Source organism: Populus nigra, chromosome 17 (genome assembly GCF_951802175.1).
Source record: "Populus nigra chromosome 17, ddPopNigr1.1, whole genome shotgun sequence".
In the NCBI taxonomy this organism is placed as follows: domain Eukaryota; kingdom Viridiplantae; phylum Streptophyta; class Magnoliopsida; order Malpighiales; family Salicaceae; genus Populus; species Populus nigra.
In genome coordinates, this window is record NC_084868.1 from 6,863,536 (window position 1) to 6,890,699 (window position 27,164).

General features: G+C 31.1%; 1 pseudogene; it reads left to right on the forward strand.

Moving 5' to 3' along the window:
• Positions 1 to 4,703: 4,703 nt before the first annotated feature.
• Positions 4,704 to 26,392, forward strand: LOC133677543 (laccase-11-like; annotated as a pseudogene).
• The last annotated feature ends 772 nt before the right edge of the window (positions 26,393 to 27,164 follow it).

Genomic DNA, 27,164 nt, shown 5'->3' on the forward strand with positions numbered 1-27,164 from the left:
AGAATTTGCAAACTTGATTTTTAAGGTGGTCCAGTAAGCCTACATCCATACCTCAAGTACCAAACCATACTTGAGTATTGTAATCTTTTACTTGTCCAAGTTGTAGAGTATAATAGCTGCTTGATGAATCCACACCATGATTCTTACACCACTTGATGAATCCATACTAAGATTCTTCCACTTGAAGATATGCTCTCTTCAAGATTTTTCCCACTTGAAAATGTATCCTCTTCAAGATTTTTTCTTGGTAAAATTACCTTACCAATGCCAAGAGTTTTTACCAAACTCTCAAAGGTTTACAAGAGTATTTTCTATCACAATTAATTCTCTTAATATAATGGATAATAAAATTAAAAGATCTAATATATTTATATTTCACAAGATAATACTTATATGATTTGAAGGTGTTTAAGTGTAATAAAAATGAGATTGAATACTTTTATACTAGATTAAGAAGGTATAATAGCACCAGTTAGAGTGTAATCAAAGATTGATGTTTTATAGTATTTTTGCACTTAGAATAGCTTATATTTAATGTATGTTCTGAATCCCTTACTAACTTTGCAATTGCATAAGTTGTGTATATATTCTTAGAAAAAATTAGTTGTTTATAGATGTTCGGTCCCACTGACGACTGAAACGGTTAACCAATTCAGATAAGTTAGGCCAATCGGTCAACCAATTCCTGTAAAATTCACAAGTGTTTATTGTTGATGAATAAGTGGTCGACTGATTCATTTGGTCATACTAAATGATTGACCGGTTCATGCAGAATTTCAGTTTTATTAGTTATAATCTAGGTGAATTCTTATAATCATCTATCAGGTTTGTAATCAAAATGTATGCATAATGAAGTGTTTGCATTCATTTTAATTATGCTATCAAGATAAGATATACATATTTATATAGAGCACTAAAATAAACACTTAAACTCTAAGTCTTCATTTTGATTTCTTCTTGGATTTTTTAATTGATTTTTTCATGAAATCCTTCATGTTTGTTGATATAAGGTTTGTATAAAACTTATTTAACACTTTTTCTTGACCAAGTATATAGTTAGTCTAATTTTTATTTTATTGTTATCATCAAAATATATATAAAAACATAAATATGTGACCTAAAGGTCAACATCTTTAGGTCTAGTACCTTTCATTTTCCTCCATTTTTCTTCTAAGATTCCTCCTAACAATTAAATTCCACCTAAAAAGATCAAAACTTTCTCATTCCATCTTTAAGTCTTAATACTTCTCAGTTTAAGCCTACCGCTCACTAACTAGATTGTATATCGTAGTAATAAGAGTTTCCTCATCTTCTCAGAATTCAACCTTATAATCTTAGCTGATGTCTGAAATGGATTGGTACTAATTTGGCTAATATGGGCAGTAGCAGTAGATAACAATTTTGATGAAAAGAAAAACTAAGATATTTTAGTGATTTTTGGTGAAATCTTTGATGGGGGCTCGTGATGGCTATGGAGGTTAAAGGTTTTGGTGGGTAGTGGTCGGGTCTATTATTATAAGAGAGAACAATTGTTGTCATAGGTTGTGGATTTAGAGAAGGAGGTTGTGTTTTTTTTTTAACAAAGAGAGTGTGAGAGATGAGAGAATGTTAACACAAAGAGAGAGGAAGAGTTGTGTGATAATGGAAGCTTTAATATATATGAGGATATTATTGTCATTTTATTGATTTTTAAATCTACTTTGACACAAAGAAAACTTGAATGACCGATAAAAATGTAGTTGACTAAAAAAAATCAAGATGACAACTTTTTTTAAATATTGAAACGATAACATATTAGATCAACTCGGGTTAACCTGTCAAATCTGTTATCCAAGTCATGAGACCCTGATAACCCTATAGAAAGCAAATAAAGAAAATTCTTAAACCTAATTCTCAATCAATCCAATGCTGGAGAATGAAATTGAAAACAAAAATTAATTAAAAAAATAAGTCGAGTCAACATAGGTTAACTTGCCAAACCTGGATTATGAGACTACGATAACCCTGTAGAAAAAAATTAAAACAAATTATGAAGCTCAATTCCTAATGAATCAAATATTGAATGATGAAATTATTAAAAAAAAAGGACACAAAAAACCACTCGAGTTATCCCAAGTTAACCAACCAAATTTGTCGGGTCATGAGTTTGAATAACCTCATAAAACACAAACTAAAATAAATTATGAAACTAAATCCCCAATCAACCCAATATTGAATGATGAAATTGAAAAAATATATATTAAAATAGGACAAAAAGCTTGAGTCAATTGACCTTACCCGCAACCTAGGACAAAAGATCGTGAGAACTCTATAAAAAGAAAATAATTTTTTTTTGAAACCCAATTTTCAATCAACCCATTGTTAAAGGATTAAATTGAAAAAAAATAAAAATTTACCTAGTTAAACTCAGGTTAACCTACCAAACCCAGGTTAGAAGATCATAATAACTCCATAAAAAATAATATATATATAAGTCTAATTCTCAATTAACCAAATGTTGATTGATCATATTGGAAAAAAAATTCAATTAAGAAAAGGACAAAAAAAATACCTAGTCAACCTTGTTTATGCCGCGAGTTAGATCAATTTTTTTAACGTAAAAAAATATACAGGTGTTGCTAACATGTTTTCTAGTATAAAAAAGAAATTAAACCATGTGGGGGTTGACCCAGTCAACGTAACGAGTCTAAAGAAAACTTGGACATAAAAAAATGGCTTTAGTCAACTCGAGTTAATCCATTAAACCCACAAACTAAATCATGATATCAGGATAAGCGAACCCATTGAAGGATAAATTGAAAAAAAAAACTAAACCTTTTAAAAAAAAACAAAGCCTTATTCAAGTGAACAATACTTTGTGAGAAGGGGAACAATAAATTCCCCTTCTTAGTTTAAGAAGAATAAACCGTGTAAAAGTTGACCCGATGTGACCCAATGATCTTGATAGATTCAAAGACAACTAGATATAAAAATAACTCAAGTTAACTTGTGTTAACTCACCAAAACTCGCGATTTAGATCATGATATTGAGATATGCAAACACATTGAAAGGAAAAAAAAACACTGTTCAAGTGAACAATGCTATGTGAGGAGGGTAAGCAAACCCATTGAAGGATAAATTGAAAAAAAAACTAAACCTTAAAAAAAACGAAGCCTTATTCAAGTGAACAATACTTTGTGAGAAGGGAAACAATAAATTCCCCTTCTTAGTTTAAGAAGAATAAACCGTGTAAGAGTTGATCCAATGTGACCCAATGAACTTGATAGATTCAAAGACAACTAGATATAAAAATAACTCAAGTCAACTTATGTTAACTCACCAAACTCGCGATTTAGATCATGATATTGAGATACGCAAACACATTGAAGGGAAAAAAAAACATTGTTCAAGTGAACAATGCTATATGAGGAGGGTAAGCAAACCCATTGAAGGATAAATTGAAAAAAAAACTAAACCTTAAAAAAAAAAAACAAAGCCTTATTCAAGTGAACAATACTTTGTGAGAAGGGGAACAATAAATTCCTCTTCTTAGTTTAAAAAGAATAAACCGTGTAAGAGTTGATCCGATGTGACCCAATAAACTTGATAGATTCAAAGACAACTAAATATAAAAATAACTCAAATCAACTTGTGTTAATTCACCAAACTCGCGATTTAGATCATGATATTGAAATACGCAAACACATTGAAGGGAAAAAAAAAACATTGTTCAAGTGAACAATGCTATGCGAGGAGGGTAAAGTGAGTTGCCCTCCTCAATTAGTTTATGTTAAAAAATAAATATACATCTCCATGTACAATTGAACTCATTTTCTTAAATGATGCTATGAGTGGTTTATTCTAAAAGTTCATTATTGAGTGGAAAAAATAATTATATATAAAATGAAATCATATAAACATACAATTCATTGTTGTAGGTGAGATTTTGTGCGCGTAGATCCAATATAGATGTGTTGGCCTATACATATTATGAATTATCTTGACTTTTCATATAAGAGAAATTCAAAGGATCCATTGATTTATTTATTATTTTTTTTATTAGCGTGCGTGTTCGGGTCAGGTTACGCGCACCTCGACTAATTTTACGGCCCTTGAAGTTAATGACTATGAAAGCTTTTAGTGGTTTTGAGGGTACTTGAACTCGTGACTATGGAGAAGCAAATTTAAGGCCTAACCAGTTGATTTATTTATTTGATTACATGTAATGGGCATTTTATAATCTCTAAATAACCAGCTGAAATACAATACGTAGCACTTGTGATTTTTGTATTTATAGAGGAGGCCATCAAGAACAGCGTTCCTTAATTTTATTATTTATTCATTCTTTACTTTTAAAGTTGAAGAATATATCTCTTATAATTCTCCGAATGCATACAACTTTCAAACAATGTACTTGAAATTATTAGTTTCAAAGCTCGAGATAAGTAAACACAGGGGACAGGAGGAGGGAAGTGTCATTGATTAGGATAAGAGCAAAGGGTCCAGATTGTTTCTCGTTCACTACTCTATTTCCCAGTAGTTGGTTTGCTGTTAAGGTTTGTGGACTGGAGGCAAAAGACAGGCCTAACTCAACCACCGACCACTAACGGAAGGAGGGGCCAGGTGGCGTTTATTGGAATATAAAAAACAAGGGGGCCTCATGTTTTCATAGACAAGGTTTCAGGGACCAAATTGGACATTGACATGTGTTATTAGGGGCCACATGTTGCCATTGAAAAAGAGAAGGAAAGATGATGAGCTGATGTTCTGTGACAATGCGGTAACTCCTCTGAGTTTTGTTATCTTTAAGGAAAAAACAGTATATGGTCCAGATAGAACAGATTTTGTTGCCGTTTGTTTTCCAAGATCACCAAATCAAAAGGTTGCATTGGATTTGGATGTGAAAGCTATAGTAAATGGATTGATTTTGAAACAAATGAATGGACCACTCCCTGCCTAAATCGTTCGACGTTTGTTTTCCCCAGTCAGTCGAAGGCGTTCATTCGATGGAAGGAGAAGCTTTAATAAATGAAAAGGGTTCTACATACACTTGCGTTGTTGTTGACTAGACAGGAATTTTGAACCTAGAGATGTACACATACCGAAACACGAACACATGCATAGAAGAAAGCCAGCGACTACGTTTCCTAGTCTTTAGGACAAGAAAAGTATCAAACGAACAACACAGATGATCCCCTGTTTTCCCCTGTCTGATGTGAAATGTCATCAACGAGGATATAAAGACATCCCACGATGAAGCACCTATTTTTTTTTTATTTTTTTTTTCAGATTTCACGTCTCTTTTCACCATCTTTGTCTAGCACTCCATTACCAGAATACGTGCTACAATTTCTTAATCTTTACACAACAACAACATCACTACTTTACAAGCTAATGTTGCGCTGCGGATAGGGTCAAAAAAATCTTAAATGTAACATAAAATATCCAGGATATAGAAAAATAATAGGTATTTTTTTATTAAATATAGCCGAATGGATTAACTTGAAACCTCCTAATCTGATTTCTTTCGTACCTCGAGTTTAAAATATCCAGGACATAGAAAAATAATAGGTATTTTTTATTAAATGTGGTCTGGATTAATCTTGAAACCCATTATCTGACTTCTTCTTTTTTTCGAGTTTTAATTTAAATCTTGTAGGAATTGTCTCGACATGATCCAGTCTATTTGATCAGTCCAAAAACATCTCATCCGATAGGTAAAAAAAATATGAGGATGAAATTGAAATAAAAAAAACTCATAACTCAACTTCTTACCTCAATCAAGTTTAAAATTAAATTATCTCGAAGTTTTCCTGACATGACTTAGTCGACTTGACTAGTCCAAATATAACCTGATCGACTAGTAGAAAAAATGATGCGTTTAGGCTCGTACAAACTACAGGTTCTGAGCATTCAGGAGAGGATCTAACCCATACAAACTATGTGAATAGCCTAGAGTATGTTTTTATGGACCAGTACGACAGGTCTATGCTTAAAAGGAAACCCGATCACGCTAGATAAGGTTAACACTTTTTGGGCCTATTTTGTTATTTTTCATAGTTTTTTTATTTTACGTTTTAATTTGGATTTTTATTTTAATAACTTAATGCTTTCAGATTTCTAGTTGTTTCTAGTAGAGGTAGGGTTTTCTGGCCTATTGAAAAGTCTTATAAGCCTATTAATGAGGCAACTACAATATACTTAATTTTAAAGATTAAAATTATGAATTTATGGTTCATACTTGCAATCCTTTTTTGCTCATTAAATCATTTTATTTTATATGTTGTTGTTGTCTTATTAGTTTTCACCTGCATAAAAAAGTCTAGGTATAAAATTGAGAGAAAAAAATGATGAAATTTATATGAATTTTTTTTTGACTTGAATCCTTATTTAGCCAGGGTTTTCAAGTAACATCATTGAACTCGGTAACTTAGATGACCGATAACAATGTGGTTTGAATTTTTTAAAAAAATCAACATGACAAAAAACCTCATATAAAAAAAAATTGACATTGTGAACAATGAAACTACCTGGGTTAACATACTACATTTGCGATCCGAATCACGAAACTATGACAATCATGTAAAAAACAATTTTGAACAAATTAATCCCACATAAAAAACAAAAAAAATAATCAAAAAAACAAATTCAAAATGAACTAAATTCTTCAATTTTTTTCAATATAGCATATATTTTTTTTTTAATATTGAGACAATAACATATTAGATTGACTAAGACATTATGACTTATCCTGTCAAAACTGCAATCTGAGTCATGGACTCAACCGGGTTTAATAATATTTTTTTTCTTAAATTTATTTTTCATCTAAATTTAAAATTAAAATATTAAAAAAAAAGAGCATAAAAGAATCTAGGCGTGCGGCTTGGTGGCCCCGCTGACTAAGCCTTTAAAACAAAAGCCCATATTGCACACCTAGACTTGGATTTTTTTTTCCTTTTTAAGCGTCCTCCCTTATTTTATTTTTATATAATAACCAAACATGTCATTGAGGATAACTACTTTAATCAATAGGATAAGTGAGAAGTGATAAGCTGGTTGAGCCCATTTTATTTCCAACAAGACGATCAATTTTAGAAAATCACGAGCTTATGTTCATTTTTTAATGTCTTTTTACATATTTTGATAGTAAATCTAGTTTTCTGAAAAAATTAAAAAACATTACTAAGAAATTACTAAAATTAAATTATTTTCCTAAGCCGACAACATTTGTCTTGTCAATAATTGCTTTATTTACTAATTATATTATATTTTACTCTCCTAAAATGCAAATATATATATATATAGTCAAAATTAAAAAATTTAATTAAATATAAATAAATTTACAAATATTTTTTTAAAAAAATAATAGGAAATGTTTTTTTTAACCTTGTAAAACCCAAAAACACAAAACAAAAATAAAAATTAGGAATAGGAACATAAAGAATACCATAAAACAAGAACTTTAAATTTGTCCTACATAATTTATTTTATATGTTTATAAAACTTTATTTTGGTATGATCAGCATAAATTGAAAAGAAAAATTACATGTAGTTCCAATTTTCAATCTCAATGTGTAATATAATTTAAAGTCTTTTTCATTAAAAATATTGATTTTGTGGATATTTCTTTAAACAAAAATTAAATGAGTAAAAATTATTATTTTAAGTTTTGTTCAAATATTGGGTAATATTTTAATGCATATTGGGACACTATTTTTATTTAAAGTATGAAACTGATGAGAATGAAACATTTCATATTTCTCTCTCTTAATGCTTAGTCTTTTTTTTAGGTGCCTAAAGGTATTCATTATTTTTATATTTTGATTTAAGATACAAATGGAGATATTAAAGACAAAACGAAGCTAATTGGATGATTTTAGACAATTTCAACACCGCTTTGTATTCATGACATAACTTTCTCATCCGTGCTCCAATTGAAATAACTTAAGATGCTATGGAACGCTAAGAAAACTCTCTAAAACTTTCATGGTTTTGAGAGATACTGTAATATCTCATATCGACAGGTGAGGAGTTGGTAGTTGGCCTTATTAATAATGTTGGTTGCTAACTTATCAGACGCATTTTGGGACCATATGTGGCTGCAAAGAACAAATTTGTGAGGGCGGTAAGACTGAAAGCGGACAATATCTAACAGGTTGGGCCAGGCTGTGACATTTGGTATCAGAGTCGGCCTCACTGACTGTCCGATGGTGCCGACGGGGTCGTCGGGCTCCTCAAGGGGAGTGGATTGTAATATATCATATCGACGGGTGAGGAGTTGGTAGCTGGCTAGTGGTGGTGGTTGCTGACTTGTCAGACATGTTTTGGGGCCAAATGTGGCTGCTAAAAACAAATCCGTGAGGGTGGCAAGGCCCAAAGAGGATAATATCTGGCAGGTTGGGTCGGGTTGTGACAGATACTGACTGCATTAAGGTATAAATTGGGCATAAAGTCCCTGTATTTGTACTACCAATATGTTGGAACGTTCTTTAGCTTGCAAATTTAATACATAGACTTGATGTGATTTATTTTTGGAAGCTTTCAGTTTTGGCGCATGAATTTCAGTTGAAAACATCACTTTCCTAGTTATATTAGGACTCTACTTTATTATTTAATAGTTTTATTAATTATTCAAATTTTGTTGTTATTATTTAAGGATAATATTTAGAATATTTTTAGGAGATTTAAGGGGCTTTTGATATAGGGATGAACTTTAAAAGGGGAAAAAAACAATACACTAGGGACATCTCTTTTTTCCCTCTTCCATAATAATTGCTTTAGGTTTTCATCATGGCCTTCTGTGGCTGTACTTTTATAATTGGTTAAAGAAGATAGAACCTTGGAATCAATAAGACTGTGAAATTTGATTTATTTTTATTTTTCAATTTACACTTTGAGTAATGGATATTCTTATATATATATATATTTTCATGATTGTCTCATTTAATTACTAAGAGGCATACTATTTTATTATTCATTGCAATCTATTGCTAGATTAGATATCAACTATGTAATTGTTTGATCCCTCTACTTTGTGAAGCAACTAAAGATTAATGATTTGTTTTGTCAGAAATTATTAAATTTTAGAAATTATTGCACGTGTACGGCATTACGGAAAATGCGTCCACTCTTGTAATATCTAGGTAAATAGGAAAATGGGGGAGACTAGGATTTCTTGTCTTTTATTTTTGGAAAGAGGGAATGTGAGTCGCCACATAGTATTTGGTCACTAGAAATCTTAAGTGGTCTCAGAGATCGCGCAGAGGAACTGGTTACGTAAAGTGAAGGTATTAACACTCCAAATACGTCCTACATAAGGTAAGATACATTTTCTAATTGTCTGATATATGCTAAGGTGTTATAGTGTTTTCTAATTGTTGGTCTGTCTAAAGTTTAAGAAAAGTCGTCATTAGTAAAAAGATCATTATCTTATCGGGTAAAACCTAACCGTTCTAACGTCAACAAAAGAATAACTCTTATTTAATATTAGGAATACGTGTTACGTATAAGATTGTAATCCCATATATTAAAAGAGCAAAAAACATTTTTTGGTATTTTTTTAAAATATTGGCTTAATTCTCATGGTTTTAATAAATTGGTTATTAAAGCAAAAAAATACATGCTAGTATATATTTTTGATTTTTTTATCGTATGAAAATTTCTTATAAGTTTGAGAGATTTGGTTATATGCATGAAAACAAAATATTGCTTTTGTTTTTTTTTTCTATATAATGTTTTTTAACATTTCAGAGAAAAACCGGGTATTTTAATACCAGATTGTAATCTTTACAGTATAAAAATACAAACCAATATTAACCAAAATTGGTAGAAAATTCTACAAGAAAATCACAAAAAAATTTAAAAGGATTTTTGAAATTTTTTGTTGTTTTTTTTATTAAATATATAGTATATAATATAATTTTATATAATTTTATTATATTATAAATATATAATGGGATGGGTTGGCCTAAATATATGGGTTGAGCCCATCCTGGCTAGGTCGAGATCAGTCCAGAAGAAGACGTGGTCGGCCCAAAAAAGTTGGGCCCACATCGGCCCAAAATAGGTGTTGGGCTGAGGTCAACCTAAAGGTATTTTTCATTTTTTTTTGGATTGTGTCGGACCCGACTCGACCATTTTGGTTTGGGCTGAAACTGGTTTGGCCTAGAAAACAGTGGAGAAAACTCTTCACTATTCATGTGAACAGTGAAAAGTGAATTGATTCACTGTTCATTATCATTTTGCAAAACAATAGAGATGGCAAAGTAGAAGAAGAAGAAGAGAGAAGAGAAGGTTGGGGAAAGCTGACCTAGCGGTAGCTTGTGGTGGCGGTTGGGAGGAGCATCGGTGGTGGTGTTGTGGCTTTAGGCAGCGGTGGAAAAAAAGTGGTTGCTGCTGCTGTGTAACGGTTGTGCTTTCTCTGTTTCCTCTTCCTTTTTTTTTCCTATTTTCTTTGTAAGCTTTTTCCCTTCTTCCTCTCTTGCTTCTGCTTCTATCCCCTGTTGTTTCGTTCTTTTCTTCTCTGTTTTCCCTCCTTTTTTCTCCCTATGTTCTACCTTTATTTTGCTTTCTATTTTTCTTTTTCTATCTTGTCTTTCTCTATTTTTTTTTTCTCTTCCCATCATCCCTCTTTCTTTCCCCTAGTATTTATAAGGGGGAAAAGGGGAGAGAGGGCTACTACCCCTGTCCAGTCATGTCACAGGGGTGGGTGACCAGACAACCATTAAGTAACCGTCCCAAGGCCATCCGCAAGGCTTGTCCTTTTTTTCTTTAGCCTAAATGGCAGGGCACGAGGTAGGTGTGAGCCTTGTCTGTTTGTTTGGGGTTTTGGGAGAGAAAGAGGGAGAAAGACATTATAGGGGAGAAAATCTCCTTCTTCCCCTACTTATGCGCGTCTAGGGGAAGAAGGAGATGTACAGTGCCATTCAAAACAACATCATTTCCCTCTTGTTTTTTTTTTTAACAGTGGATGAAACGATGTTGTTTTAAACAAAACACGCGCCAAAGAAGTCAATTTTCAAATCAGTCCTCTATTTTTTATTTATTCAATCAAGGATTCATTTGTAATTTTGATTTTAAGAATCAATTCAATTGCATCTCTGTCAAATTCAAATGTCAGCCTTGAAGATGACCGCTTTTTTCACTTTGATCATTTGTTTTGAATTTGTGCATTTTGACCCTCAATTGACAATGAAATTTCAATTTCTTCAGTTTAGCCCCTGATTCGGTCAATTTCTTTCCTTATATTTACACGTCTTTTCTAGTTTGGTCATTGGTTTTGGATTTCATCAATCAAGTCTCTAATTGCCCATCAAACTTCAATATTTATGCAATTAAGTCCCTGATTTGACCAAATCAACTCTTAAAGAATATAAATTGACCCCTGAACTTTAATTTGTTTCAATTGATTTTGTTTTTGTTAATAGGGCTTTCATTAGTAAAAAATATACTGTTAAATTTCAATCTTTGTATTTTTGAACTTCTTCATTGAATTTTTAGCCATTTTCTAGGCACTCTGACATTCTCTTTTCACTGCTATTATTTTGTTTGGTTTTCTTCCGAATATATTTTTTGATATTTTTGTATTTTCTCTTCTTTTTTTGTGTGCGGGGACTCAAAAATAGGTAATAATAGATATAATATTTGACTAAATTAAATGCAACTGCTCGTGCTTATGTTGTTTAGTTTTATCGATCTTTCTAATTTTTAAGGCTGCTACTAGATTAAACTTTTAGTGTTTTTCTTGGGTTATTTAGTAGTTAGGATTAATTAGATCACTTATTTCTAATTAAATGCAATTAAGGAGACACAAAAAAATAATTCCAACGGTGAAAATTGAAAATGTGAATTGATATATACTTGCATTAATGATCAATTGTAAAATTTCCAATGGTGGATGTTAACTTAGACCAATGTTTGTTCTTCTGGTTAATTTTAATCCTGTAATTAGAATTTTTTTTCCTAGTTGTTTTTCTCATAATTGTTTTTATTATATTTGCACCCCACTCATCCTTGTTCACATAGTCTAAAACTAGGCTAGATACTCTCAAAGGGAACAATCCTTACTCGCACCACTATATGTATTTTTAAGAGTTTAGGTTTTATATATAGTTGTTTGTGACCGCACACATATTTTGGCGTTGTTGTTGGGTAGAGATTCTAGTTGATTTTTGTGATCCTAGTGAACCTTATTTCTTTCTTAAAATGAAAAAATTAGTTAGTTCATTATAGTTAAGGTCTCGATAGAATTCTAATTTTGGTAGAACTAGACCTGGATATTATAGTTTTTTTTAAGGTAAATGATATTCTCAGCAAGACTAGTTCCTTTTAGATTGCTAGCCCCCACCCTCTCGAGGCTAAATTACATTTTTTTCTAAGGTTCTTAGGCATTTTTTTTAGCATTGAATTTTTATTTCCTGGTTTGTTTTTCATGGTTTATTAGAGTTTCCTTGATTGTTTATGATTGTAACTCGATCTTCTAATCAAGGTGATTTATAGTGCAATTTAGAAGTAAAGAGAACCTTGCACAGGTTAAGGAGGGAAGCTCATAGTAATCCTAAAGAAAACGATCTAGCTCTTGGTTCCTTATTTGCTAGCGATTCTAATCTAGAAGGGGAGGAAGTTATGGCTGGGAATCAAACTTTGAAAGAGCTTGCTATTTTTTATTTGAATCAATAACCTTTACGTATAACATCCACTACTTTAGATGCTACTATTACTTTTTAATTAAAGTCTAGACTAATACATCTTTTGCTCACTTTTCATGGCCTTGCAGGTGAAGATTCTCATAGATATCTAAAGAAGTTTCATGTGGTATGCATGAGTATGAGTGTGGGCATTACCATATGGAACGAGAGTGATTGAAGAGCAAATTAAATTAAAAAACTAACTATTTTCTTTTAAGGATTTGGTTAAGGATTGGCTCTACTATCTATCATTTGGAAGCATTACCACATGGAACAAGATGAAAAGGTTTTTTTTAAAGAAATATTTCCCAGCTTCAAGGGCAGCTAACATTCAAAAATAAATTTATGGTGTGAGGTAGCACAATGGAGAATCCCTACATGAATACTGAGATCAATTTAAGAAAATATATGCAAACTGCTCATATCATCAAATTAGTTAGTAGTTGCTTATCCAATAGTTCTTGTATAATGCTTAGAGTTTTCATAAAATAATTTCCTAAATTTGATTGTAGTTAATTATGATATAGGGTAGATGTAGAACAAGGGTCTAGCTTTATTTTGGAAAGACAATATCTACCTAAACTTATAGACCTTTTCAAAGCACCACATTGGTTTATAAATTCTAAACTCGGGTGGTGATTTGAATACAAATTACCTAGAGTTTATGGTTAGCCTAAAATATCTTTGTCATGGTTAATTTATAAGGATTTCAACAAAACATTGTATGCCCATGAAAAGAAAGGTAGTTTGCCCAAGAATCTTCTTTATATAAAAGCTTTTTATAATGTCTTTAATGATTGTGATCTTAGTGATATTGGGTTTAGAGGTCTAAGACTTACTTGGATGAACTAACAAACATATATGGCATGTATCAAAGAAAGGTTAAATAATGTCTTGCTACTTTTTCCTAGAAAAACATGTTTGAATCATTTTTTTTTCATCTTCAACATACAAGGTCTAAACATTCTTCTTTGAAGTTGTTCTGGAATCAAAATATAGATGCAATGTCAAACCTAAGAGTTTCATATTTGAATCTATGAGGATAGGGGGAAGAATATGAAGAAATAATGAAGAACGCTAGGGAAATATCTCTCATAACTTAACTAATATTGAAACTTCCATTGCTAGATGTAAAAGTGATAATTTAGATAGCAATTAGTTTAAATTAAAAGTATGAAAACTAAGAATTAAATAGCATGCGAGCTTATAAATAAAGTATAACACTTAAATTTAAAATTGAATTAAAACAATTTAGATAGTGATAATTTAGATAGCAATTATTTAGTTTAAATTAAAAGTATGATAACTAAATATTAAATAGCATGCAAGCTTATAAATAAATTATAGCACTTTAAATTTAAAATTGAATTAAAACAATTTCCTAGCATGTATATTATGTATATAGTAAGTTATTCAAAGTTATTAATTCAAAGTGGATAGTTATTAATTCAAAGTGGATCCTATCATGCATACTAACACATATAGAACACATTATTATACTTAAAATAAAAGGCATTAAACTAAAACCAGTGTAAGGCACTTATTTGTTGAAAATATTTTAACAAAGAAATAAACATGTTATCAAGGATTATACACTTTGTTCTTAAGACTAAAATGCTTGTCACTTGGTGCAAATGATCTTGTTATAAATAGTCTTTCAATATTTCAATAACTTAAGTTTTAAAGGATACTCTTCTTTGAAAGTCTATAAACTAAAGGAATAAAGAAATTCACAATCTCTCTACAAAGGACTAGAACTTAAACTCTAGAGCATAGGGGAAAATGGGTAAAAAAGTAAATAAACTAGAGGCAAAAAAAGCTAGAAAAATAGTAAAGCAGAAGACAAATAAGCTATGACAAGATATGCAAAACATCTCCCTATTAAACCCTTTTTGAAATACAAAAGTAAAAAAAAAAAATTATTTTAGGAGCAATGCCAACCCTCTTGATAGAACAAGAAATTGGCGATTGCTCTATTTTTTTTTTCAAAAGCTCGTACACACTAAGACAAAAGCCTTATCCATTTACAAAAGTCTTATCCATTTGTAGAAGGAACTTCGACAGCAACTGAATTTTTAAACCAAAATTAATTCTCACTATTTTGCATTAATTACCCATCATAAACAAAAAAAAAATCTAAAAACACGTATTTTTTCATTAATAAATAAAAGTGTTCAAACATTTCATTTATGGTCCAGCTAAACAAAATTGCATGGCAAAAAATATTTTTTAATAAACTAAAAAATTATTTTACAGTAAACTCAAATTATGCTAAGTTGTGTCGAGAGAGCATGCACTTGTAGATTAAGCCTAAAACCCCTGGGTCCTCTTCTCTCTACAATATTTAGTGCTCTACATGTTTATTTTTAACTCGTTAACTTTCCACTACATAAGCTACAAGAAAATCTTATAATATTTGAATGTGGGATTTAAGGTTCTTGGATTACAAAACATATCAATCAAAAATTCTTTTAGATGAATTTATCATTCACTCACAATTTTGGACTCATAAAATCTTTTTCTCTCATATAAACATAACCATCATGTGAAGCGTAATTATATAAAAAAGTTGAAACTAAATCCAAAACAATGGATTTATGAGGAGGGAAAGGACATTGGTAGTGTTTTAACAAACTATTTTCAAGAACATTTCACCTTGAACAATCTAATTGACCTAAAGAAGGTGATGTAGATGGAAACAATACAAAAAAGATAAAAAACGTAAGGAATACATAATTCACCTAATAGAGCCTCCACACAAAAACATTAATTTGAAATTTTATTATTGTATATTTTTTTTTCAAAGTAGTCTATAGAATACAAGTTAAGTATCCCCATTTATACTTGTTATAGATCTACCCTACATAGAAACAAATCCTAATAAACAACTATAGAGTTATATAGGCATTGCTAAACTAAATAGAAAAAAATTAAAATATCATAAAGAAAGATATTTCGTGTATCAGTCTCTCCATATAGCAAAGAACTCTTTTTTTAGTTCAAATTATTCTTAACTTTATCTCATAGATGTTCAATTAAGGCTCTCCAACTCCTTTTCTTTCTTTACTTAAAGGGTATAACAATTCAAGTTATCAACTTTAGTCTTTCATCAATGTGTATTGCATCCATATAATTCTTGAACAAATCTATCTTTATAATAACAATAAATATATAATCAAAAGGATCAAAATATCTTATATCAATTTTTTTTATTTAGTACATTCCATGTTCTCTTTGCACTCAACCTCTAACTTATTAATAAGGACATTATCGATATCATTACTCTCATAGTTATCATTGTTTATGCTCTCATTATCAACATAACCATCATAAAAATAAACATCATAAATTAGTGAAGAGTACCAATTCATATCTATCTTATCATAGATAGGATCATCAAAATATCCCAATCAAAAGGTTTCATCCTTTATTTTTATAAACATTTATATCAGATGTTTCTGGATCAATTATATTATATGTTCTTCGTTTTTTTTTCTAATGGAGAGAAACTATAATTTAGAACTGAGTTCCAAGTGTTGGCAGATAATATTCTCACAAATCAAATAAAATATAAGAAATCTTACTTAATTTTAATAGATTAAAAAAAAGGCTAAAATAAACTAGAATAACATAAGAAAACAATAAAAGAACAATACATTTATAAAGAAAACCAAGGAAAATGATAAATTACTAGATATAAATTGCAAAATAAAGGTAAATTGCATAAAAAATTATGTGTATAGGGTTAGTCATTGTTTCTAGTAACTGGATGACCTTTTTATATTATTACAAAGATTGAATCCTACATGAACTATAATTCATAATCCTATACAAACTATTCATAGTAGACCAGGAGCTCATGCCATGCATCCTAATACAATTCTTATCCCTATTGGTACGTCTCTTTCTTAGCAATCATATGTTTACTAACTAACTTTTAATTTCTACTAATGTTATATGCAACATACTCTTATTCAAAGTAAAACTTGGTATTCTAATCAATCATGTGAACTTCTTATCTTAGTGGTTGATTGCCTTTCCTAGTTGATCACGTCTTTTATCTCTCATGGATGATCATGACTTACAGTTTTCTTAGTCAATCACTTTCTAATTTCCCTAGTTTATTTGGATTATTTTTTTAGATGTGATTGATTTCATTACTAATGTTTAACTTTAGCATACCTTAATGTATTTCATAGTGAATAGCTATTATTTCCACGTAGTCAACATTTAAATGTTTACTTTTAGTGTAAACATATAATAACAAGTGGCTCTTTAATAATGTTAGCTTAAGCAACAGGCCCACGTTCTTGAAAATAGAAAGTTCTAACAATGTATAAATTCACAACAAATGAAATAAACATAATCATTATAATTGTGGTTACTATTATTTTATGGTGATTTAAGATGTTTTCCTTTATTTCTTGCTTGGTAAGAGTGAAATTGGTCTTTAAAAAGCATTTTATATATAAAAAAATTCTTTTTTCTTAGGTGTAAAATGACCATTAAACATTTTTTTTATGTGTTGTAAACCATTTAAATCATTGAATTCAATATTGTTTGTCTTTGTATCTTCATCTTAAACTACTAAATGAATGATAAGAGCTTTGATGGAAAGATCTTGTTGTTTTTTTCCCTTAAACCTTTAGCAAAATATTTCCAAGATCTTGGCAACTAGTGAATAATGGTTGAAATTTACATCTGTTCAACACAAGAATGACTTTGGAGTGGATGTCATGTAGTCATTTAAAGTTCATAGGCTTATCCACCATGAGCTTTTTATTCACTTAGAACCCAAAAATGACTATATGAATATTTTTTAAACTCATCTTCTTTAGTGTCATACTTTGGTATAAATCCTTCCAATCTTTTTTATGAAAGAATATCTTAGTCAAAGTGATCACAAAGCTCGTCAGATATACAAGTAAATATTTATGAAAATGATTAATATTTTTTGCTATTTAATTCTTCTTCAGGGAAGGATGACCAATGTATCATTTACCGACCCAAGCCTTGTCACTGTAGAATCATGCGCCATAGATTAGAGAAAAATATAAATTTGAAGGGTTACTTTTTTTATTAGAAACCTTTTTTCTTTATAATATTTCACCACTTGCCTAATTAACCATTAATAAGTAATTGTAATATGAGTGGATTTGGTTAGGGGTTCTCCATAATATTGAACAATCTCTTTTTTTATAATATATTTCTTTTTCTTTTTCTTAGAATTTACCTTAGTTATACATATTTAAAATTAAATAGAGTAAGATACAAAAAAAAGTATTTTTCTTTCATCTTTTAAAACTTACACTATAAAAATGGAATGCTTGTTGAGGTCACCCACTATAGTAAAGCTTTGCCCATTGGTAATATTAATATTTTTATTAGTGTTTTCTATTGTCCTATCACCTCAAATTGTTGAAAAAATAAAATGATAGTACCTAAAACAAAGAAATGGAAAACACTAAAAATTACTTTAAAAACAATTATATGCAATCATCTTGAGGCATAACTAATTTTAGATGATACATGTAATTTGTAGAGACTTTTGATGTAACCAATAAAATATATGTTGCACATTTCTTAAGGATATAACAACTCTAACCATATTCCCATGTCTCTTAAACTTTGCTACTTGTAAAATGTGAAACTAAAAAAATTTTGAATGTCAAATAATTGTTCCAATGAGCAAAATTATATGTATACATATCTATCTCCACCACATCTTAAAAAAAAGCTTTTCAATCTTATAGGTATTATCTCATGTCCAATAATAACAAAAAAGTCAATGCACCTGTATCTCTATGGTTTCTACGATAGAGAAGTCAACTTCATTGATTTGAAGGAATTCTTGCCTTTTTTTTATAAATAATAGGAGAAAACTTGATATAGACTAAAGGATTATCATTTGTTATAGATAGAAAAAACATAAGAAAAAGTAGCAAGCATAAATAAATGCAAAATTTTGTCAAAAAAAATCTCCACACATAAATCTTAATTCCAAATTTTATTACTCAATATTTTCAATAATCAAAACTTAATATTATCACTCTTTTAGGCTTCTTATATACTAGGAAAAACATCCTAAATAAAGTTATAAAAATAATAAAAGAGTTTTAAACTATATAAAAAAATAATCCTAAATCAATTCAGAAAATATTACATATCCTAAATAGTAACATCTAGAACTTATTTGAAAGCATGTCCAATCTCGGATATATATGAAATTTTAACTTTAAAGAAAACATGAGCTTTAGAATCTCCTACCAGATTTCTAGCCCGATCCAATAGTTAGATAAAAAATGATGTTAGTGTCCTTGCACTTTATTGTCCTCTGATGTGTTGGCATTGTATAATTAACCGACTAGGATAAAGCACGTCAAGCATAATTTTTCAAAATACTCTTAATTTTTATAGAACCATTACTAGTTGTCATTGAATTATTTTACATTTTACCTTGTCTCATTTAATTTTAATTCTCCATAATCTCTTTCTTCTTCAGAAACTGGGATATAAAAAACATTTTTTTACCTTTGCTCTTAACAACTACCTTTTCTTTTTTGTGAACCAATGATATACACTTCTCTTTTATAATAAGGATATACATATTGTCATGTATGATATTCTTATCATATGATCATGACCTACCTAATAGTAAATGAAATGTATCCATTGAAACCATATCACCCACAACATTATCAAAATACCTCTTACCTATAAAAAAAAATGAAACAATACATAATTTGTCAAAGATTACTCAATCTAGATTAGTTTGTAAGACTTGAGATGTTTGTCTATCTTAAGCTATAACTTCTCTACTCTCTTAACCAACAATACATTCTCATAACTACCATTATCGATGATCAAAATACATACCCTATTTTAGATCATAAAAGTTGAACAAAAAAGAATAGTACTTAGTTAATCACCACTCAAATCACCTTTTGGACTAAGTAAGCTCCTTTAAATAAATAAGGTAACATTATTGTCACCTTGCAAAACCTCTTTACTACCATCTGAATCAATATAAACAGAATCACCCACCTTCTCGTCTAGTTCTTCTACTAAATGATTTTTACTCAAATGACTCTCTAGCTTATGGCACTAAAAACATATGATACCCTTATTTCCCATATCTAAATCACAAAAGTATAGATCAGGTTTAGAACTATAACATTCATCTACGGTTTGTTTAGCTGTTAATTCAAGTTAAAAGAAAGATTTTTGTTTATTGATGCATACCCATTTTATTATTTTATTTAGATAGAAAGTCTTATCTGCAAGTTATCCTAATAACTTATTGTTTTTTTATAGTCAAAACCCTCTAATAGACTTCTAAAACTGTTCACAAAGACTGCATATACAATATGTCCTAAATGCATTGTTGTAATGCACTTAGGTACTTGACAACCAACTGTTTTTCCGCTTCTGAGATATCATTCATAGCCACTATTTAGTAGAAATTATCAATGTATTCATCAATAGTTCTCCACTTTGTTTCAATGTTTGGAGTTAGTATAAAGTTTAAATGTATCAAATGAAGAAAAAAAATACTTCTTCATCTTTTTCAAATCACAAATCTTTTATTTACCTCGTCTTTCTCTTGACATTTTCAATGGCTCCTAGCAAGCATAAGCTTTCCTTTTTAATATGATGATGGCTAGCTTCACTCTTCACTTTTATCTACTCTAGGACTTTCTTGTATTTAAAAAACCTCTCAAATTTATTCCACCAATTAATAAGCTTCTCTACCTATAAGGTTCCCCTAAACTCAAGGCATTTTATCTGAATCCATAAATATTTATGATACTCATCTCAATCAAGAGATTGTTTCCTTAATAAGTTTTCAAAGGTAGTCATGGATCCATGATCACTCTCCTCGTTCATAAGCACCAACTAATGAATTAATCTATGCATATCTTCTATCACTAATTCTTGAATGCCTCTATCTCAAGGAGAAACCTCTTCAACCGCTCTTACACAAGCAAGTTATGTTTTGCCACTTCTACTAGTTATGATTATCCAATAGCTCTTAAAAACTAACCATTAGGAATCATTTGGGCTCTAATACCAACTAACATGGATGAAAACAACATAAAAAAGATTATAAGTACAAAAAAAGATAGAATTTTGCTAAAAATGGTCACCACATAAAAATCCTAATTCTAGATTTTATTACTTAATATTCTCACTAAAAAAAACTTAGTATTTATTGCTCTTTTATTTATACTTGTTATATAACAGGAGAAATATCTTAAATAAAGTTGAAAAATAATAAAAGAGTTTTAAATAAAATAAAAAACAAAATCCTAAATTAACTAGAAAAATATTACACATTCCAAATAGAAATTCTTAGGCCTTATTTAAAGGCATTAACAATCTTATATGGCTATAAAATTTTAACCATATAGAAAATAGGGTGACACAATCAAATGATTGATGTCTTCTCCCAAGTATGGGAGTGTCAAAGTAATAAATAACCCAACAAGACTGGGATTGATCCACATGAAGGTTAATTATATAAAACCATAAATAATAAAAGAAACAGAGTTGAAAAAAACTTTGAAATATGATATTAATGTAAATATTAAACAAAGATAAAATAATTTTCAAGGTTATAGGATCCACTAATGGTATTTAAAATAAGTATAGTTCAAACTCTTTTTATTACTCAATAGAAAACCATGCACAAAGGAGGTTCTAATCGGGTGATTGATCATTGATGGCTCATTTGAAGCTATTGACATGATCATATTAATTATCTTATTCGAGTAACGTCAATACTTGTAAATGTTATCAAGTATTCATGGTGCTAACTTATGTCAACAACAAATTGAGTACCTTTTAAAAAACAAGTGTTGATTATCCATACAAAATAGGTTATGAAAAAATCAAGTATTTGTTGTGCCAATGGTTGTACACCACGAATCTAGACTCACCACTTAACAAACAAAGTATTAAGAAGGAGTAAGATAACAATTATAAAACATGTTAATAACAACTTTCTTGAACATAAACATTAAAGTCCATGTTAAGTTTGTATTATACTTATTCTTACACTATTAGTGTAACATTTTCATCTCAGCAAAAATAAACTTGACTAAACATAATGAATAAGAAAAATATAAATAAACAAGATAAAAACATAACTATGATATATATTAACTAAGTATAGTAAAGGAAATGATAAGCATAAACAGAAGATTAATGAAAATATAACATGAAATAAAACTTGAACATTACAAAAATACAAAGAAAAAAAGTAAGAGAAAGATCTTTATTTAAAAACCAAGATGCCTAAATGTATGGCAACTGCTTCTTTTTATAGGCTAAAATTTAGAATTATTGATTTGGTGACTAACTATTGCTTTAGTGCAGATACAAGTCATGAGTGTTAGCAAGTTGTGTAATGCCAAGCCAATTTTCACTATAAATGGGATGTTTCCTAGACCTACCATTTATGTACAAGAAAGATATCAAGTTCTTGTTAATGTCACCAATTATACACATAAAGATGGTTGTAACCATGAATGTGATGGTTGTACTTGTAAAACTAACTTTCTTGTATTGTTGTTTATAGGCATGACTTAAAACAATTTCACAATGGTTGAGCTAACTGACCTTCATATATTACACAATGCCCCTTCAAGAATGAGAAAAGCTACATTTATACTTTTAATGTTACAAGCCAAAGAGGAACACTATGGTGGCATGCTCATATTTTATGGCTAAGAGCCACGGTTTATGGTGTTGTTGTCATCATGCCTAAAGAAGGAACTCCATTTCCATTTCCTCATCCATACCAAGAAACTAATATCATCTTAGGTTCGGTTATATATAATACTAGAGGAAACTAGATAGAAAATTTGAAATTTTTTAAATGGAGTATCTAAATTGTAAGATTTTTCATGTAGGAGAATGGTGGATCTCAGATGTTAAAACAATTGTTAACTAAAGTAATAAGTTGGGTTTGCCACTACAAAATTCAGATGCTCACATGATAAATGGAAAACCCGGGCCACTTTTCCCTTTTTCAGAGAAACATAAGACTAATGTTTGAACCATTGATCTTCTTTAAAATTTCACAAAAAAACCCCGAACAATTTTTGAAAAAAATCCGCATCAAAAGTAAATACAAGCATGTATTTGAAAAACACATTCCAACTTAGATTTCTGAAAAATATTTCTTATTACTATAATAGATACCTTTGTTATGGAGGTGGAGTCATGTAAAACCTATTTGATGCAGGCAGAAATTAAAGACAGCAACAAACAAAGAAAGAACACAAAGAATTTTAATGAGTGAAAGAGGCTGCAAAAGTGAACTTCAAGTTCACAGGTTTATTTTCTCTAAAATGGCAATCCTCAAGTCCTCCTCTTTAAGAGATTTAAAAATCTTTAAATAGACTAGAAACCCTACTTCACCTAGAAAAAAAATAAAAAATATGAAATTACAAAGGAAAGAAGCATGAAATCTGAAAATAACAAGAAGAATCATAAAAACTGCCAAAATCAGGGCCCCATAGCAACATTTTCAAAATATAAAGATCCGACAGTTGGAAAATGGCCGACAAAAACTCCTGTAAAAATTTAAGCATGATCTAAAGGTCAGATCAAAAGTTATGGCTCTTTTAAGTTGTTATTCTGGTCTGGCCTGACCAGACTCCTCTTGGGCCTAGACCTGTCACACTAGTCCATAAATGTATGTTTTAGGTCATTTACATAATTTGTCTAGAGTAAATCCTTATTTAGTCATGGCAGACCCACATCTGGTTGCCCAACATCACCCGTTATCACAAGCTTAACTACATCATTCTTTCTGGGTTGGAGAGAACTTGTCCTTAAGTTCTGTTCCTCCTCCAAATAAGAAGTCAAGTATTGGACATTGAAGACATCAGGAGTCTTTAGATGATGAGGAAGATGAACCCTGTAGGCATTATCATTTATCTTCTACAACACCTCAGAAGAACCTATCTTCATTTTCTTCAACTTGTTATAATCACCTACTGGAAACCTTTCACAATGGTCTTATATATGGTGGTGTTATCACTGATTTTCTACTTGACCTGTTTATGAATTCCATGCAAGTAATCTATCATGTCAGTTGCTTGAATGCTCAAACGTTCAATGCGAGGTACAAGAATTAGCCATCGTACTCTAAAAGGATTATGCCTATAGACAATATCAAAGGGACTTGGTTGAGTAATCCAATTCTGAGACCTATTATAACTAAACTCCGCTTATGGAAATGCAATATCCCATTGTTTCGGCTTATCTCCAACTAGACTTCGAAGTAAGTTGTCAATACTGCGATTAACTACCTCTGTCTACTCATTTGTCTAAGGGTGATAAGCACTACTAAAGTTCAGTTGAGTTTCCATCTTTTCGCACTAACTCTTCTAGAAATCACTCATGAACTTAACATCCCTATCTGAAATGATGGACTTAGAAATGTCATGCAAACGAACTACCTCGTTGAAGTAAAGTTGGGCTACCTGAGATGCATTCATGATCTTTCAGCTGGCTATAAAATGGGTCATCTTCAAAAACTTATCAATAACAACAAAAATAGAATCCATAGCTCATTGTGTACAAGGTATGCCCAATACAAATCCATGCTCACATCTAGCCATAAAGCATCAGGAACTGTTAATAGGGTGTACAACCCAGTATTCAATAAGGCCCTTTTGGACCTCAAACAAACAGCACACCTCTTGAAAAATTTAGAAACTTGTCCTACTAATTTAAGCTAGTAATAATCTATGGATACTAGAGTCAACATCCTATCCCATTCAAAATGCCATTCACTATGCAATTCACGAATGATATGCTCTAATAAAGAGCAATCTGGAACACAAAGCTACAAACCATGAAAAAGATAATTATATAAAAGCACATAGTTATCTCTTTTAGCTCCCTCAATTAACTCAACATAAATCTAACCGAACGAGGCATCACCCGAATACAACTCATAGAAAGTATCAAATCCTAGCATATGGGCACGTATGGCACTAAGTAAAGTCACACATCGACTAAGAGCATTAACCACCTTATTTAAATTGTCTGATTAGTGCTTCAATGAAAAAAGTGAACTCCTGCAAAAGCAAAAGAAAGAACACAAGATTTTTAATGAGCGAAAGGGACTGCATATGTAAAACCTAAGCTTGCAGGTTTTATTTTCTTTAGAATAACAATCCTCAAGTCCCTTTCTTTAGGAGGTTTACAAAACCTTAAATAGACTAAAAACCCTACCTCAACTAAAACGGCATAAAATGTAAAACTAACAAGGATAATCATAAAAAAAACTGCCAAAAATCATACAAAAAAACTACCAAGATTGGGGGCCCGGGGTAATATTTTCAAAATTTAAAGATTTGACTATCACAAAACGGTATCTAAAAACTCCTTTAAAAATTTAAGTACGATCCAATGATTGAATCAAAAGTTATGGTCATTTTGAGTTGTTATTCTGGTCTTGAGCAACCAGATCTCTTCTTGAATTTAGACTTGTTTCACTGGTCCATAAATGTATTTGATAGACCATTCATACAATCTGTTTGGGGTAGATCCTTATTTAATTATGGTAGATTCATACTTTACTATCAAGAATGACTTATTATCACAAGCTCAACTACAGTAATATCTACTAAGGATCATCAATGCTTCACTCATAACTAGATCGTTTTCGAGATTGATGCGGTCTACACTAAGCCCTTCACAACCCAAGCTATCCCTTTGCACCAGGGCAAGCCACAAATGTTCTGATCAAGGCTGATCAAACTCCAAGTAGGTATTTCATGGCAGCTAGACCTTTCATGGATGCACCAATTCCTGTAGACAACAAAACGGTTACAGCCATTCTGCAATACAAAGGTACTCCAAACACAATCTCCGAAGTATGCCAAATTGCCAATACTGCCTACCCCTAATGACAACGCATTTGCATTAGATTACAACAGTAAACTTAGAAGCTTGAATACTCCATAATTTCCTGCCAAAGTCCCTCTTCACATCGATCACCATCTCTTCTACACAATTGGTTTAGGACAGAACCCGTGCCCTACCTGCCAAAATGATACACAACTTCCAGCCTCATTGGACAACATAACCTTTGTGATGCCCAAGATTGGACTATTGCAGGCTCATTACTTCAATATATCCGGAGTTTTCAGAACTAACTTCCCTGATCGACCTCCTGTTCCTTTTAACTATACTGGTGTGCCCCTTACAACTAACTTATTAGGCACTTCATTAGGAACAAGGCTCAGTAAGGTAGCTTTCAATTCCACCATTGAACTGGTATTGCAGGACACCAATCTGCTAACTGTTGAATCCCACCATTCCATCTCCATGGTTTCAATTTCTTTGTTGTTGGAACTGGGGTTGGGAACTTCGACCCTGCAAAAGACCCTGCAAAGTTTACTCTAATAGATCCTCCTGAGAGAAACACAGTTGGAGTTCCAACAGGAGGATGGATTCAGAGCAGATAACCCAGGTAACTTTTTAGCTAAAATTACTTGAATTGTACAATATGCATGTCCCTAAGACTAACCATGAGATCATATGCTTATATGAAGGTGTTTAGTTCATGCACTGTAACCATGAACTCCACACCATGTGGGGGTTAAAGATGGCCTTCGTCATTGAGAATGGAAAGTCGACTGAAGAATCCTACCACCGTGCTAAATGTTATAAAACAAAGATTAATTTTCTTGAGAGAGATTGATTTTCTTCTACGCTTTCATTCATTATTTATATCACGACATATGCTCCTTTTCTAGAGTTACAAAGGTTCATTGAGGATTTAACCTTCTTTTATTTTAGTACTTCATTTTTAATGATTGTTTTGGGTGCTACAAAAGAACTCAATATGTAAATAAAAGAATTAACATCAAGGAAGCTGCGATTTGAAGTTGTATTCTTCTTCATTCTTCTATTATGCTTTTGTTCTGACAAAAAAAAAACAAAATGCTATTCTAAAACCCATTCTTCTAGTATTTTTTTAAAATATTTCTTTATTAACTCAAAATCCTTTTTTTTTACCAATTGAAACGGGTATAGCGCCCAGGCTTACAGTCAGGCCTAGTGTAATTGTTAGGCCTTTTATATAAGTGTATATGACACCGGGTCACCGGCCTGACATTGTATATTTATAAAGATACCAAAACCTGTTGTTTTTGGGCCTAGATCTCATGTCTAGATCCATAACCAGGCCACTCAACTTAGAATCCCCTAGACTTAGGAGTGTTGCCTCAGCCTAGTGCTAGGCCAACTAGCCTAGCACTCCTTGGACCTAGACATCGGTACTTGGGTCTAGTCTTAAGCATTGCTCGACACTTGCCTCCCGCGTCCCATGTTTTTTACCCGGGCGTCATACTTAGGCTCAAAGCTAAGCCAACCAGCCCAGCACCCTTTGAACCTAGGCATCGTGGTCTGGGCCTAGCCTTGGGCATTGCTCACTGCCTACCTCCCACATCAAGTGCATGACTAGGCTTCTC